The sequence below is a fragment of the Passer montanus genome, unplaced genomic scaffold (assembly GCF_014805655.1).
Source record: "Passer montanus isolate IOZ18808 unplaced genomic scaffold, ASM1480565v1 scaffold11, whole genome shotgun sequence".
NCBI lineage: Eukaryota > Metazoa > Chordata > Aves > Passeriformes > Passeridae > Passer > Passer montanus.
In genome coordinates this window covers 9,540,851-9,557,668 of record NW_024357613.1, presented here as the reverse complement: position 1 = coordinate 9,557,668, position 16,818 = coordinate 9,540,851, and positions in this window count along the sequence as shown.

The following is a 16,818-nucleotide window of genomic DNA, read 5'->3' as shown; positions in this document are numbered from 1 at the left end:
TATTTCATTTTTTACTTGCAGTACAAAAATTTATGAGACAAAATCCTTCATTTTCTGGTCATTGGTAATTAATGCTACAATGGCAAAACTTTTTAAGCAGGTACAACAAAAAACATATTAATATCATGCCAGGGTCTCATTTAAATCAATACTAGGACTACCATACAGGTTTTATTCTTGCTGTTGAGTACTTTAACTGCCAGTACTACTCTGTATGAAGACATCCAATTTTGGAGGCTCTAAAAGGCAAGGCTATATACTTAAACTAGCAATTAATATGACATTTATATTATATTGCCATTAAATCTGATACACTATTCTAAAACTGTGCACTCATCTTTTATTTTAAGTACATTTTAGTAAATAAAGAAATCAGAATTATTTTTCAAAGCTAAAGCCATAAGCCCACCATTTTTAGTGATATATACATTCAGAGAGAAGCTATGCATTTTCTTAGTAGTGTACAGTTAGTTAATATATGAAAATTTAGTTCAGCTGTTCTTTAAATTACATGGGCATATTAATCAAAAGATAAAATTAACCAGAGTAATTTTTGGTTTGTGGGATTGTCTTTTAAAAGTTGCAGTCAAGTAAAAGAAAAAAAAAATTCATTATGGTTTGTCTCAAATTCCAAATACCATTAGATTAACATTTGGAATAGTTCTTCTCATTTTCTCATACCTGAATACTGTACAAATCCCAGAGACAGCTTTGCAATTACATTGCGGTCAGTGTTTATTATTCTATTTATATATTGATAGTAATAATTAATCATAATATTGAGTATCTATGGAAGATTCCAAAGAATCTAAAAAGCCCAATGAATAATGTCCTTATCTTTTTTATATGGGAATTGGAGGCACAGAGGGTAAAATAATTTGTCTGGAATCTCACAGTAAATCAGTGACAGCGTGATAACTAGAACAGAGATTTCCTGAGTCACATCTCTGCTTTAACCAGAAAATGATCCCAACCATGTGAGCAAGGAGTTTGAAACACACACATTTAAAAGAAATATTTTCTGTAAGCAGAATGTGTCATTTAAATTTATGGAATTTTGGAAAAATGAGTCTTTTCAGTGGACAGATTAACTGTGAACAATGGAAGCAAAGGTAGGGAAAGAGATATTTTTATTTTTAGAGAATTATTTCTCATTAATGAATATTGTAGAGGTTTGAAACAAAATGGTCTATCTTTAGCCTTTAACTAGTAGCTGTATTAGACTATACAACAAGTGAAATCAGGTGCATGACTAAATATATGGCAAAGTAAGTTTATCTGGAAGTAAGATAAGAACTTCTGGAAGATTGCATTAGAAATTACAATTGTATTGTTTTAAAAAAATATTATATCCACTCATTGCCTCAAACCCCGAGCAGCAATGAATTTATTTCCCTCTTCACTGGAGACCCATTTTATAAGAAATATGGTAGCACAAACATCTCTCCATTTTTCTTCAGAATTGGTCCTTTGGGATACAGAATTAAGTACATGAAATTTTGTTGTTGATTTACTTCTAGAATTTCCCATGTAGCTTTTCCCTGGAGACAGATACTGACCCAAACAAAAATTCCATTGTTCTATGATTAAATTTCCTTTTAAAAAATATTTTCTCACATAAATATTTGTCAATTTTTCTTGGACACAGAGCTTTTTGGAACAAGCGTAGTACTAATGGATTGTGATGCAGAGGGAAAGTTTTTACTGACTTCAGTGGGCTTTTAAAAGCACAGGACTAGCATCTATTGTTGCACAACCATTTTGGTAGTACTTTCACTCCCTCTCCTTGTTCTATTGTAGTGCTCTGTGTTCCCTTACACACAGGACCTTTTTATGATGTTTATTTCATACGGGTAGGTGTAAGCTTTTCCCTTTATATTTATCTATTTAAACTAGATTCCCATCTTCCTTGGCCTTCCAAGAGCTTATGAAAAAAAAAAAAAGCAAAAGAATAAATAAGTTTTGAAAAATAAAATTTAATAAGTGGAAATAAATATGTTTTGCAATTTTTAATTAAGCAAGAAATGCTCTGTCATTTTTTGTTTTGAATATTTCATGATATCTCAGTACTGTTGATTTACCCTGCACTTGGCTTTTTTGCAATTCAGGAAAAGTCATTTCAGAGAACCAACTGGTATAAGAAGGAATATTTTGTTCTTGTACATGTAAAGCAGCACTGAACTTCTGATGCTTTATCTGACTCAGTCCATGGCTACGCTTGAACCATAATTAATAGTTAATGAAATCAGTGAAATGAGGAAATGTAATTGCAGTATCTTCTAATTTATGTAGAAGACGTAGCTTCTATGCTAAATATTCAAAAGTTCCAAAATATAATAGGGTACTATTAGTGGAGTTGGATGTGTTCCAGCTGGTGCTGATCTCGGTTAAGAGGTGACCACAGCCTACTGTCAGTTCCTCATCACCATGCCACACACTTGCTGCCTGATGCAGACTGACAACTGCACCCTCTGGAAGTATAACTGCAGAGGTAGCTGCTTCCCACATGCAGTTTACCTTTAGCAATGTCATTTGTTTGCTTGTTGCTAATTTTTGTAACAACCAAGGGTGAAGTTGAACATACTAGGATGTGTCTTAAGACCTTATCTGAATGATAGTCTATGCTTTTTACAAGTTTATTTGATGTACTGCACAGGCTTGTTTTTGCAGTCTGAACCTTTAAAATATGGACTGAATGGCTTTATAGCAAAGGTATACCTAGGGGACTCATATAAATGTAGGAGTATCAGATGGGCTGTTGGATCAATAGATCACACACTTGGCTGAAAATACTGATCCAACATTATTTTAACATAGGTGGATAGGCTTGTCTCAAAGGCATTTGATTCCATTACCACAAATAAGGCATTATTATTATTTGGAGGTTAGGTGACATGCATTCCACCATTAAGGAGCAGAAATTTAAGTCACCAGGTCTTTCTGGGATGGCTTTCAACAAGACGGAACTTGAATGGTGTTCCTGAAAATAGAGAAAACTTTTAAAAGGACCTTTATACCACAAACCTAAAGTTGAAGTACATTCCAGACATTTAAACTGAATGAGCTGGATCTCACTCATACAATTTACTACTAGATGCTCATTTAAATAATATGTTGCATGTATCTTTTGATAGTACAGACAGTATAGACAATGTATCTCTCAGAATGTTATGCAAAAATCCTGAATATTCACTATCTAACAATGTAAAAAAATGCTGATAAAAAGTTGGAACTTGATGTTAGCACTTCTGCCCTTAGGCAGATCAGCTTGTAAAACAAGAAATCCTTTCCTGCAGGAAATTACCAAAGGCTCAACTTTTTAAATGAGCACAAGAAGGACTCACACAGTTTTAACTAGACTACAATGTCGTGTTTCTCACAATTTTTTTAATAGCAAGATGTAGAGGAATCATCCAGAATGATGCATTTATCCTCCTCTCTTCAAGGCAACAGTCTTTTTGCAAGGCAGAATCTTTTCTTAGCAGTGGAAACTAGTGAGCTCCTTAACAGCTCAAAGAATGCAAATGCAGTATTTGCATAAAGTCACATGGGAAAAAAAAGGAATACAAAATGTAAAAGGGGAGGGAAAACTGCTAGGTCAATGTATCATTTTGAGAATCTAATTTAAAGAACTTGGCAAAGTGAAGGGCATGGTGTGCTCTGGTTGCTCTTCATAAATGTAGAGGGGTAAACACAGTGGAGGGAAAACAAAACAAAAGTTCCTGATTGAGCCAGTTTAAAAATGTGGTGAGTAGAGAGCCTCCTTCAAGACAGATGTTAAAGAAGTCATAGGACATCAGCTTTCAGGAATCAGAAGGTAAAGAGTTTTCTGAAGCTACACCTGGACATTCATATTAAATTATATGTCTGCACACAACTAGGAGCAAGTAAAAACTGCACATCACTGATGAGAGATAACCCAGCAGAGACACTTTCCAATGAAACTGTGCAAGTTAAATACCCTTGAAACTGACCTGAGCCTTTTTTTTGCCCCATTTTTACCCTAAGGGATATGTGTTCATCCTAAAGGAAGTTGAGTAACTTGCCAACCTTGGCCCTAGACTTCTCAGTTTGGGCCAAGAGGTGGAGGAAGCTGTTTAGGGAGGGAGTTAAAATTATTCCTTCCCAGAAGGAGGAGCACTTGAAAAATCAGTCATGCCATGGTTTTGCAGACCCTGATTATTCAGATAATATGTTTTTAGATTATGTAATGACAGCCTGATATAGACAGATGTAGTGAAAACATTGTGCTCTTATCAAAATGTTTGTGTAAGAGGTTTTCTTTTTCACATGAAAATTATACTAAAGCATAAAAAGATTGCCTTTGTCAGTAGTGAGATATTCACTTGCCAAGACTAAAAGCCAAAATGGAAATTATGTGAGAATGCAGCACTTTCTCATAGCGAAATCTGGTATCATTTCAGAATACCCTTACGCCCTTTGAAACATTGATATTTTTTGCACTAATTTGACTGGTATACTTTCATTTATATAGAGTACACCTTCATTTCCCTCCACCACTCACACCTCCTAGAACTAGACTACACCTTTGTAAATAAAGCACAGCTGTTTAAGGAAAGCCAGGCTACATTCTGTATACGTTTCTTTACAATATGAAAACCACAATTATCATTCTGCTTAGCTGACCTCAGTATCTGCAGGGTCATTCTAAAATTACCCTCTTCTAACCTGTCCTCTAGAGGTTGATGGCACCTTTTTTAACCTTTTCTTTCTTCATGCTTTGGGCACTTGCTGGTTTTTCCTATTATCTTTGCTCACCTGCTGTGAAAAGTCTAAGCAAAACTGTTTAAAAAATAAGATTCTCATTTTTGGTGTTATGCATGATATCAAAGTCAAACCTTGGATAACCTCAACCTTTCATGGGTGATTCATTAGTGGAATCAGAGGTCATGAGCTCTCCCTCTCCCTCAGGTGATTATCCACCTTTGTCCGTACTTTCAGAAGGTCTTTCTGAAAGTAGATTGTTTTCTGAAAGTAGATTTTTTTCTATAGGTAGAACAATTCAAACTTGACAGTGTCTTGAAGCACACTACAAAAGAGGAGTTGATATTGAGTAACTACAATTTCTGACTAATTGGAAAGATTAATTTATATTATGAAGCATGTCCCAGACAGACCTCTGACTGTTAAAATGTCTTAATTCATGTCAGTTTTTGAACGTTTTTCCAGTAACAAGCTTGCAGTATTTTGTTAAGTTGCTCAGTTTATCCACATAGAATGACAGTTCCCTCACAAAATCCACTGTAAGTGCAAATAAAAAACTAAGAGAAATTGGAGTTTCTAAGATGGATGGCAATGAGGGCCTGTAATGTTTTGTAAAGAATTATGATCTACAATTGTGTCACTTGAAAAAGGGAGATTTCCTTGATTCTTAGCATTTAATTTGTCAATTAAAACAAGAAAGCTGAGCCCCTTGTGCATGACTAGTCTGTGAGCATCCTGTTAGGGAGACCCTTCCCTGAGCAGTTCTGCTAGATTGGGAGGTGGTTTGAATGACTTATTCAAGGACATACCAAGGGCACAAGGGAGACCCCTCAGTGGATCTTCCTTTTTATTTGAACATATTCCCTGCTGCCAGTGACTGCCAGCGCCCATGAAGGACTCACAGTAACAGGTTATATAATTACACTCTTTATTCATATAAAATTGTGACAGGTGAAGGTTCAAGTATCATACTGCAGAAACATTCAAAGAAACATACAGACAAGCTCTGACCTCCAGAAAAAGTATTCAGCATGGATAGAGTGTGGTTCTCAACCAACAGATGTCTCTACAGGACAGGTTCAACATGATCCCAGCAGTTACAGTAGAGTTTTCTCTAACTTTTCCCCTCATTCCTGAAGAAATTTTATACAATTTCTTTGTGGTTAGTTGGAAGTTGAGTGACTCTCATCAACATCATTTGTTACTGACTGATACAAAATTCTCTTGCTTCACTTATAAGGATACAGTCCAAAAAAATTAACTCATGCATGGTGGCATCTTGTAGTCAGATAAGTTTGGATGGAGATGTGGGTTAGCATTACAATCAGTCTGTAATGAACCAAGTTAATCTGAGGAGAGTGATTTTACCCCAGTTGCTGGCTCAGCAGCAGGACATATTCCCCTCTCTCCCCTGCCTGACAGGTGTTATGCAGTTTCTCATCTGCACAGTTCCATCAAGATCCCTCCCTGCAGGATTTTCCACAGAACCTGGCTGCAGTGTCTCCACTCCACTCCACTCCACTCCACCCTCCACTTAGCAGGTGCTGTGGCTGCAGACTGTGGGTGTGAGGAATCACCTTGGAATGGGTCTCAAGGATGGAATAGGTTTCTACATTCCATCCAGTGAGTAGCAACTCTATTTTACTCTATAATATCCATACCATTATAACCTCTGTTAGGATGTGAATGAAACTTCTCAGTTTCCTCTGATTTTATCCCCATGCATCTTTCTACCAATTAGAACAGACTGGATTTAAATATTTTTTTATATAGCCCCTTTAATATCAGTAGAGTTATGCCTCTAATAAGATTATATGAGGAAAGCAGTTTGCCTTTTTTACACAAGTTGTGTACACTTCCTCGGTTGCAGCTGAATTAAAATTATCGAGTTTTCAACAGAATAACCAAGAATCAGTTTTTCATTCAATGTCATGTTGCACCATAGCCACTTAAGAATTTGTGATGCCTTTTTAAACCTGTTAAACTCACTAAATACCAACATTAATGATTCTGACTTTTACATACCTTGTATAGTTGAAAGTAATTACTACTACCTATATGATATTTTAGGGATCCTTTCACAGATTCTACGATTGCTCATAAATTTTTGCCTTTATGGATAATGGATCTCAAAGATATCTGAAATCAGAAGTGAGTTGCAAATGCAATATCCTCTAGGTCCACGTTTCCTGAGGAAAATCCTGGTAGAAAGAAGTATTACATTTCCTGAACATTATTACTAAACAAGTAATCTAAAACAAGTTCAGTTCCTTGCTGAGAAGGGTGGTAGCCATGCCACAGTTATTTAAAAACTTGTCTTCACTCTGCTGCCCAGTAAATCAAGCAGTGGTAAGCAATCTAAAAAGGAAAACAAACACTTTACCCATGCACACTGAAAGTGCAGTGTAAGCACCAAGCTGGTAAATTCTAATGTCATTAATCTTTTTCTACAGGGTTCCCTGTCACCGTCTCTGTGTTGGGAACACATACTCAAGTCTGCATTGAGAATGAAGAGCCACTTTGTACTGTTGTGAAATTTGTCTAGCTTAATGCATGTAAAATTTTTTTTATGCTGGAAAAATCAAAACAACTGAATCATAATAGATCATACATTGAACTAGAAAAATGTTTTTCATCTCTCCACTACCAAAGTATTGAAATTCCTTTTCTGTCTACTTCAAAAATATGCACTATGACTTTATACAAACTTACATTACAGTTTGGCAAGTCTTCAAGTGAAAATTTATGAAAACAGAGGTACATCTGTTTCATTTCCATTTACTGTATGAGTACTCCAGTGCATACCCTGAGGTCCAAAACTCTTCTTTCCAGTTACTGCTACCTAAAAGTAATACCTAAAAGTAATACCAAAAGTGCTTAATATGCAGCCTTTTACCAGCTAAATGACATGCAAATAGTGTTATTATACATTAATTACAAAATGTAGCCTTTTCCTCAGCCCTCCATCAGGCTATTTCATTCTCTTCAAGTGTAGCCCATTTTACTCTCCCCCACGGAAAGGTAATATCAATATAACAGGAAAAAACAACAGCATAAAATGTGTTAAAATCCTAGAATCATACCACCTGATGGATTATCTGTGCAGAGTACCAGATTTCTTCTTTCGTAATGTGCTGTCAGAGCTAACATCATTCCAAAAATAATAATTGAAGACAGATGAATCATAAGATATAAATTATGTTGTGCTTATTGTTGGACAGGTAACCTGGGAAGGGCTGAGTCTTGAAGAAGAGACCATAATTATTATTCTTACATAATAAAAAAGTGTGCATTAAAAACTTAAAAGCTGAGTAACTAGTCTTAAGAAAAGAGAAAGAAATCAAATCCTGGTAAACTAACATTATTCAGACATTGAAAAAGATAGAGAGTTTTTTCCTTTCTCAAGAGATATATTCCAGCTTCATTGTGAAAAAAAAAAAAAAAAAAAAAAAAAGCAAGCTAATTACAAACATAGCATCAAGTCTGTCCATTACTGCAAAAACACTTCTTCCTGAAAACAGAAATATGTGTTGGCATTGGGTAAGTTCAGAAATTCTGAGGTTGTAGGGAGGCAGTCCATCTGTCCACAATGCATCACCAGAGACATCACTGGGTATGACTGAACAAAATCAAGTTAGTAAAAGACATAAAAGACATTCTTTTCGTAGGAAAAACTTGAGACTATGAGAAGTCATATTTGATACTTCAAACTCTGGAAAGATAAAAAAACAAATAAGTAAAAGCTTAACATTTTATAAGAATGGCATTGTGTGTGTGTGTGTGTGAAAATGCTTATCTATGCTATAGATTAATCAAAATTAAGACAGACACTGAATACAATGACAACATAATTATTTATTTCTTTCATTATGTCCCATTAAGTGTAAGGATTTAGAACTGCAGAGAATATTAACAGGATCAACAACACATGGCCTCCCATTTTTTGGCAAATGATTCTTGTCTAATTTGAAACATTGTCTAAATAAAACATTTCTTTATATATATATATATATATATGAATGTGTTTATAAATACATATGAATTATTACATTTGGGTTCTTCATGACTATGTGACAATATTCTTAGCTTTTAAACTTCTAAAAATATCATCCCCTTGTATCCTGTTGTAGGCTATACTCTCTTTTATATCTTTAAATAAGGTATCTTAAATTAGTAGAAAGAGACCAACTATGATTGAAATACTATGTAGCAGGTAACCAAGTAAAAAAGAGAAGGCTGACAAGAAATATCAAATTAAAACTTCAGTTTGCCAGAGTTGCCAAACTGTCTAAATAATTCCCATCAAAGTAGACATAATACATTGGCTTTTTAAAACTTTTATCTTTTTTAAAAACAATGAAATATTAGTCCAATAACAATGGAAAGAAACAAAAAAATTCAAACTATCTTTGTATAATTCAAATGTGATATATGTCAATTTCCTACAGTTTTATTTGCATTAAAAATAATTATGAACTATATGGTAATATATAATCTGCTTCACACATACATATCCTAGCAAAATTATTCTTTTATTTATATGGAAATATGACACATCTTCATGGAAATTCAAACCAGGAACTAGGTCTTCATTAAAAATATCGAGAGTTCATAGAGTTAAATGATAATAATGACATTTCTTTGTAACCATAATGAAAATTTAAATATAGTTAATGGGACTAAGCTAGACCTAGTCTGGAGTAAAACTCCCAACATAGGGAATATCTTACACAGTGCAGAGCACTGGATCAAAGAGGCCAAAGAAGAATTTTTTATTTTTCCTAACTACAACTGTATTTAAAAATTAAATTTAAAATTAAATTTTAATTTAATAAAATTGATTTTTGAACTGAATTTAAAAAGTGATTTTTGTGCAATGCAATCTTCATTGCCTTCACATGGTTAAAGAGGGAGAATAAAATTAACTGAGTAGACTGCATGCCACAAAATATATTGTAGGGGAATAAGGGCAGATATATATATATGGTTGGATGCAGGATAGTATTTCAAAATGTTCTTCTTTAACAAAAACCTGTTAAAATAATTGCAGTTAGAGAAATGCTGTAGGAGTGTAGGAGAGTGCCCCCTAATGACAGAGTGGCAAAGCTAGCCTTTGTCCCCCAAAAAAGGAAAGAAGCCCAGAAGTTTCTCTCAACGATTAGGTGAAAAGCCACCTCATAGGACCTCAGAGACTTCACCAAAAACTCAGGGTCATCTAATTGGATAGAAGCCACAAAGTCCCGCCTGACCCATCAGGTACAAAAGAGGAGAACAAAAGAACTAAGAGGCTTTTGTGAAGGTGTTTATACCAGGGGCAGACCTCTGTACCTGGCTCGAGTTTTTCTGTTTGTTATTTTGGCTTTCATTAAACCTTTTTGTTTCTAACACTGCAGCAGAAGCCATCCTGCCCATTATTTGCCTCCAAAGGTAATAGCTAAGCTATCCTTGGGTGTGTTAGGTTCCCTTTTGAGGGTTCATAAGACCTGGCCCGAGAAAAAGAACCTAGCAAAATGCTTCAATTTAGGTAAGTTATAGTGGTTCATCATGCTTTATGGCATCTTTTTGCTCAACATAATCCCAAAGAATGAAGAATTTTTTTATTAATATTATTGAATTGATTTTTTTTCCTCAAAAGTGGTCTTATAGCATGAAAGAATGTTAAATTAATGGCTTGGATTGTAGCCTGTGTCACACCATTGGTGGAGCTTGGTACTAATGGCTAACTGGTCAAAACCAGTTCAGCCAAAGAGCTAGGTGTGTTTTAACTGCATGCTTGACTTTTACCCAGGTGCAAAATCTGCTCACATGTTTTCATGAGCTTTGGTCTTATTCTAATGAATGGCAAATAGGTTTATTTGGTGTCTGTGTGTGGAGGAAGAGCTGGTTCACTGCTGAACTTCTGTGCAGCTGCAGCCTGTCCTCAACCACAAGATTTATACAGAAATTTCTGTTCCCTTGCAACCTGAAAAAAGATGGCACATTTTTTGTCCTGACACCTTTATTCTTCATATGCAAATCTGTAGACTATTTTTATTTTGCTCTGTATTCTGATTTTCCATAATGAGGCTGAATAAATTCATTTTGTGGGTAGTTCTAGTTCATGGTTTGAGCTCTTAGCTGTACTGGTGATGGAGCTTGCTTCTGAATTTACAAGAACTAACATGAAAAGGAAATTTACAAAAACTAACATGCACTAACATGAAAAAGAAAGGTATTAGCTGACCTAGTGGGAGCCCATTCTGAACCTGCAGACTTGACCAGGGCCTTTAATTTAGTTCCCTGAAAAATTATCCAGTTTACGCCCTCCATAAAGTGAACCAATGTATGAAAAGTGGAAATTTGTTTCAAAAGCACACTTCTTATGGGAAACGCTTCATTAAGTGTTGATATTTAATCATGTTTTTATGTTGGAAAAAATTGGAAAACAGCAAATTATCTAAGTTTAAATCAGTTAAAGTATTCCAATTAAAACACATATCTGAGTGCAGCCTGGAAATCATCTTTTATGTATTACAACTGTGACTCCACACTACTGTGCCCTGTGTACTCAGTTTTGGGATTAAATATAGAGAGAGTATATGGAGTTTATTTTCTGAGTAGTCTATGTAGTCCATATTTTTCATGATACAGATACTAAATTGATTAAATTAGCTCATTCAATATGGCAGCTTCTACAAGTGATAAAGCAAGTGGTAATAAATCAAGTCTAACTCTGTGTCATACCAACGAATTCAACAAGACTTTTAAATTTTGACTGATTCAATAGAAAATGCTACTTCTTGGCTTTGTTTACATTCTGAAAGTCTTTACTCTGAAAACATAAACTTTTGTAAAATGCATTTTAAAATGTGCATAAGAGCATTTTATTTTTATATTTTTAAATAGGCTTGATTTATTTCTCATTGATAACCAATGTGGTTTTTTTCATTTTAGCATGATAAACAGTGAAAACTACTTGCATCTTCTTTCTTGAATAAGCAATAGATTCAGTCAATGGGACCTGACTCTTTTTAAACAATAGTAAAAAAAGAAAAGTTAGTTTGCTGGAAAATGTTAAGAAAACTTAAGCATTAGTTATACTCATGCATTCAAAGGACATGCTACCTAGGATTATAATCAGTTTTTTCAGAATACTAACTAAAGCCTAAGATTGTCAAATAAACTTTTTTTATTCACTGAAATAGTGCACCTAAGTTAGGGAAAGTATTTCCTTTAACTGGCTGCCTGTTTTACTTCTGGATCCTTCTCACCAGCTATCCACTTTGACATACTCCCATGCCACATCCCTATTATTCGGTTATACCCGAGTCAAAGAAGTTGTACGTCACTTGCTTTGATCTGGAAGTACTGCAGGTGTTATTGACCTTTGTGCAAACTGAAATTCGTGGTGAATCCCACCCACAGTGTGGACAAACCAGTCCCAATCTACCAGGACACAGTGTGATTGTAAGATAAAATCCATGTACACATGGACACGCACAGGCACAGCAGCACAAAGTGCAACCTCAACAATTTGGAGAAATGTGCCTTTGACCTGGCTCTTCCCAGAACCTCCCAGGAGGGTGTCAGCCCCATGGGGCTGGGCATGGCACTCAGCTTTACAGCTGTCTTGTACCTATGGATTGCACGTGCCTATGGGGAATGCATATTAAACCCAAATATTGGCTACACCTGTAAATGTGGAATTGTGACAGACTCACCTCTATTCCAGATTTGGCAACTCCTAAGATTAATTATTAATATAATGTATTTAATACATAGAACACTTTGAATTGTCAAAAAATATTATTCTAAAAGCTCAAACTAAATTTCTGTGATGAATTATTACAATATTGATTTAATGGAATGTTTACAATTTTACTTCCTAATCTAGGGACTGTAAAGTATTTTATCTAATACCAGAAAAAAATGTATACCTTTTTGTTTCCTTATCAAAAAAAAAAAAAAAATTCTAGGCATCTTTAAGACTGGCAAAGTAGCATAAACAGTTGCTAATTATGATCAACCTATGTACCCCTTAAAGAAATGAAATGTCTAGAAGCAATGAATGCTGTAAGGTCATTTTTACAGAGTGAATGATAGTATAGTTTGAGAAGACATTAAGTTTAAAATGGTGTTAGGGATTCTGGAAGATGAAAAGCTCAAGGTAAATCCCTCAATGTAAGGTGGCCATGAAAATAGTAAATGCTGTTCCTAGACTGCATTACACAAAAAAGCTAGCTCTAAATCAGCCAGAAAGCAGATAAGAAAATAGGACTCCCACATCTCAAACAAGTTTTTTTACTGCAAGTTTTTTTTTTTAAACAAGCCTCCTTGAATCTTTATTATTGAAATTAAATTATTTCTGAAACAGAATACCAATGATTGAAACCTCCAAGGACACAGAACTGAAAAGGAGTTTATCTGTATTTCCACACTACAGCAATGAATGTTTAAATATTCATAAACTGTAGAACAGTGTGAACAGAGAAAACATAGAACATCTCTTACATGCTCAGACTGTGTACCTCATAACCTCTGATATGTGGGAGCTGTGGTTTCATTTTTCCTCAGGCAGAAATGACAGTGTGGCTAGCTGATAGGGCTTTTCCTAACACACAGCTAAAAATAGGGTGTACCATTCTGTACTGTCAAGCTAATGCCTAGTAAGGTTGATTACATTTTTGCTTTAAATTTTTGGCATACTCTAACAGGTAAATTGTAATCAGACAATCAAATACTTTTTTTCTCAATAAATTCAGAATGGTTTTGATCACCTCTACTCAGAAGGCAGTGTCATAATTTAACATAAGTGATGCCATCACAGGAAAACTATTCTTTTTTTCCAGAGATGTTATATGAATGCTCTGATTGTCCTAGGAAGACACATTTTGTTGTGAGAAACTTAGAGAACCTCCATCTACTTACATCAGAAAAGAGTATGAGATGACTGACTCAGAAGAGTGATCTTTACACAATAGAATTCACAGAATCACAGAATCTGCTGAGTTGGAAAGAACCCACAAAAATCACTGAGTCCAGCTCCTGGCCCTGCACAGGACCAAGAGTCACACTGTGTACCTGAGTACATTCTCCAAACACTTCTTGAGCTCTGTCATGGTTGGTGCTGTGACCACTTCCCTGGGCAGCCTGTACCAGTGCCCAACCATCCTATGGATGAAGAACCTTTTCCTAATACCCAGCCTAAACCTCCCCTGACACAACTTCAGGACATTCCCTTGAGTCCTGTCAGTGGTCACTACCAAGAAGAGATCAGTGCCTGCCCCTCCTCTTCCCCTCATGAGGAAATTGCAGACCACAATGAGGTCTCTCCTCATTTTCCTCTTCTCCAGGCTGAACAGACCAAGTGCCCTCAACAGCTCCTCATACATCTTCCCCTCAAGTCCCTTCACCATCTTTGCTACCCTACTTTGGATGCTCTCTAATAATTCAATATCTTTCTTACACTGTGTTGCCCAAAACTGCACACAGTATTCAAGGTAAGGCTGCATAGTAAGGAGATAAGGACATTTTTGATCTGGAAAATGTATTAAAAGAATTCAATATATGAAAAAAGAAGTTAGAAAAATAAAAAATGGAAATGAATGGAAAGATGAAAAAAATTACCATATGCCCTTCAGTTTTGTAACAATTTGGAAAGCAGTTGGCATGCATGTACTGTATCACCTGAAGTCATTGTTGTTCTATTTCAGTGATAATTTACTGAACCTGGTACGAGCATTGCTTCATGGAACTTTATATCCAGTACTATGCAGGAAGTCAGTTTTGATAAATGCATCAGATTTTAAATCTGGTCTTAAAACCTGAAATCTAAGCTCACTTCAAATTGGCAAGGCATTAATATTCTTGCAGGGCAGAATAATATGATCCATATTTATTTGAAGGCTTTTCAGAGTTATAAAATTTATTTTTCTGTTATGGCAAGTTGGTGAATGTATCCTCCTTGCCTTGTATGTAAATGATCATGATTGCTAGTGGTATTTGGGACCTACACCAAAAAAGGCTATGTTACTTAGGATGCAAAAAATAATGGAAGGCACATTCTTTGTCCCAGAAAGCTGAATGTCCATGGGGGTGAATGAATTGCAATTCACTCAACTCACAGTCAATTTAATAAATAAAATTTAAGGGAATGGTTATCTATCCACCTGGGCAAAACAAAATAGCGTTTAAATGCTTTTAATCCTGGATCCCTCAGAGACCAATTTTTATTATATGTTTTGTGGTAGTCTAAATAGATACAAATTAAAGGCTCTTTAAGTATCATTCATGGGGTTCATAAATATCCTTTGTGGAAATTAAAGTTGGCTTGTCACCTGCTGAACACAGACAAATGTATTACTTGTGGAGAAAAAAATAAATCTTTGTTTTAGGATTAAGACGAGACGTATCCTGTCTATTTTACTTGCTAGAATAGGCCTGTGCAATGCATGCAACATATTTTGTTAACAGAAATATTTTTAACCAACAAGGTAGCTGCTGCTGAAAAAGTTTAAGCTTATGAATAAAAAAAATATCAGTTTTACATTGTTAGATCACAACTCAAAAGGCTGAAGATCCACATGTCTGGCTGTAATATTGAGATATGAATACACACTACCCTTTTGTTTTAGAACACAGGATAATGAAGGATTTTTATTTATTTTTCAGAAAAAACTGCATGTTCTCAGGAAGCCCTTTTTATAATTCTTTTCACACTAAGATATCCTAAAGAAACAGATTCAATTGCTGGTTTATTTCAAACAGCTATGAATATTTTTTGATAACTGTAAATGTTGACTCACAGCTGATGGAATCTCCAACTCAGCTAAATTGTATCCTATGCTATTTATTTATTAATCTCTCTTTTTAAATTATTAAATATCTTACAATTGCACTAAACAAAACAATTTAAAAAGTGATGGAAGACATATCATCAAAAGTATGAAAGAACACAGCTCAGCAGGAGAGTGTGATGACAGATGAACACTATTTTTTTTGAATCAAAATCAAATCAAGTTGTGACTATGCCAATATACTAGGGCAGAAGAAAAGGAGGAGATACTGCAGAACCACTACTGCAAAACTGTTTTATTTTATACAGACACATCTAATGGGCTATTAGAATACTTTTTAAAATTACAGCTTGATTTTGACCTTATGAGACCACATTCTCAGTGCTTCAGATTCAATGCAGTTAATTAATTAACTTTAGTGAGTCAGTTGCATAGTAAATGAATACAGATTAGACATTTAAAAGGTATTCTTTAATGATACATTGTACAATGCAGAGTACATCTAGAGTTAGTGGAATGACCTACTTAATTGAATAGAGATAGAATGAAGAGGTTTTGCATAGATAAATGACTCTTACAGTCTACAAAATTTATTGTGAGTGTGACAATTTTTAAACCTCCCTCCTTTCATGGTAAATTTTAAAATGTTCATTATAAATAGCATATTTGTGCCTATAAAAATGTATCAGGCATTTTCATAATTTCACTATAGTCAAAAGATGTTAAATTAATATCTAATAATTCATAACATAACATTGCCCTATTTATATGACAGAATAATCTCATTTCTGTTTGAAAAGCCAAACTACAGGAAACAATTTAAATTAAGGCTTTTTCATGACAGGAAAAGTAAAAGCCATCCAAGTATCCAACCATTCTCAGACACACTGTACTTCTACACCTTGGCTTTTTCAAGGTGTTTTCCCACAGAAATAAATACAAGGGCATAAACCTTTGGGCCTTTAAGTGCCATGGCTAACATAATGTAAAGGATGTCAGGAAGAGTGAAATGAATCTCAAACTAGTCACATAATAGTTTCCAGAGACGGCCTTTTCAGTGTTCAGGGCTTTATATGACTGACACACTAATATTTGCATTTTTTTTTAAAGTGAGCACAGATCATAACCAATCTTTTAATAATACATTTTAATATTTGAAACCTCTCTAGATGAATAATATTTTCCTCATCCTGTGTTATAGAAAATCACCACTTCAATTTGTTTGTTTTTTTTTTAATTATTTATATATGCGCATGAAACCAAAAGTGGCTAAGTAACAAAAACATTTTGATAGAAGAAGATATAATATCCACTCCTC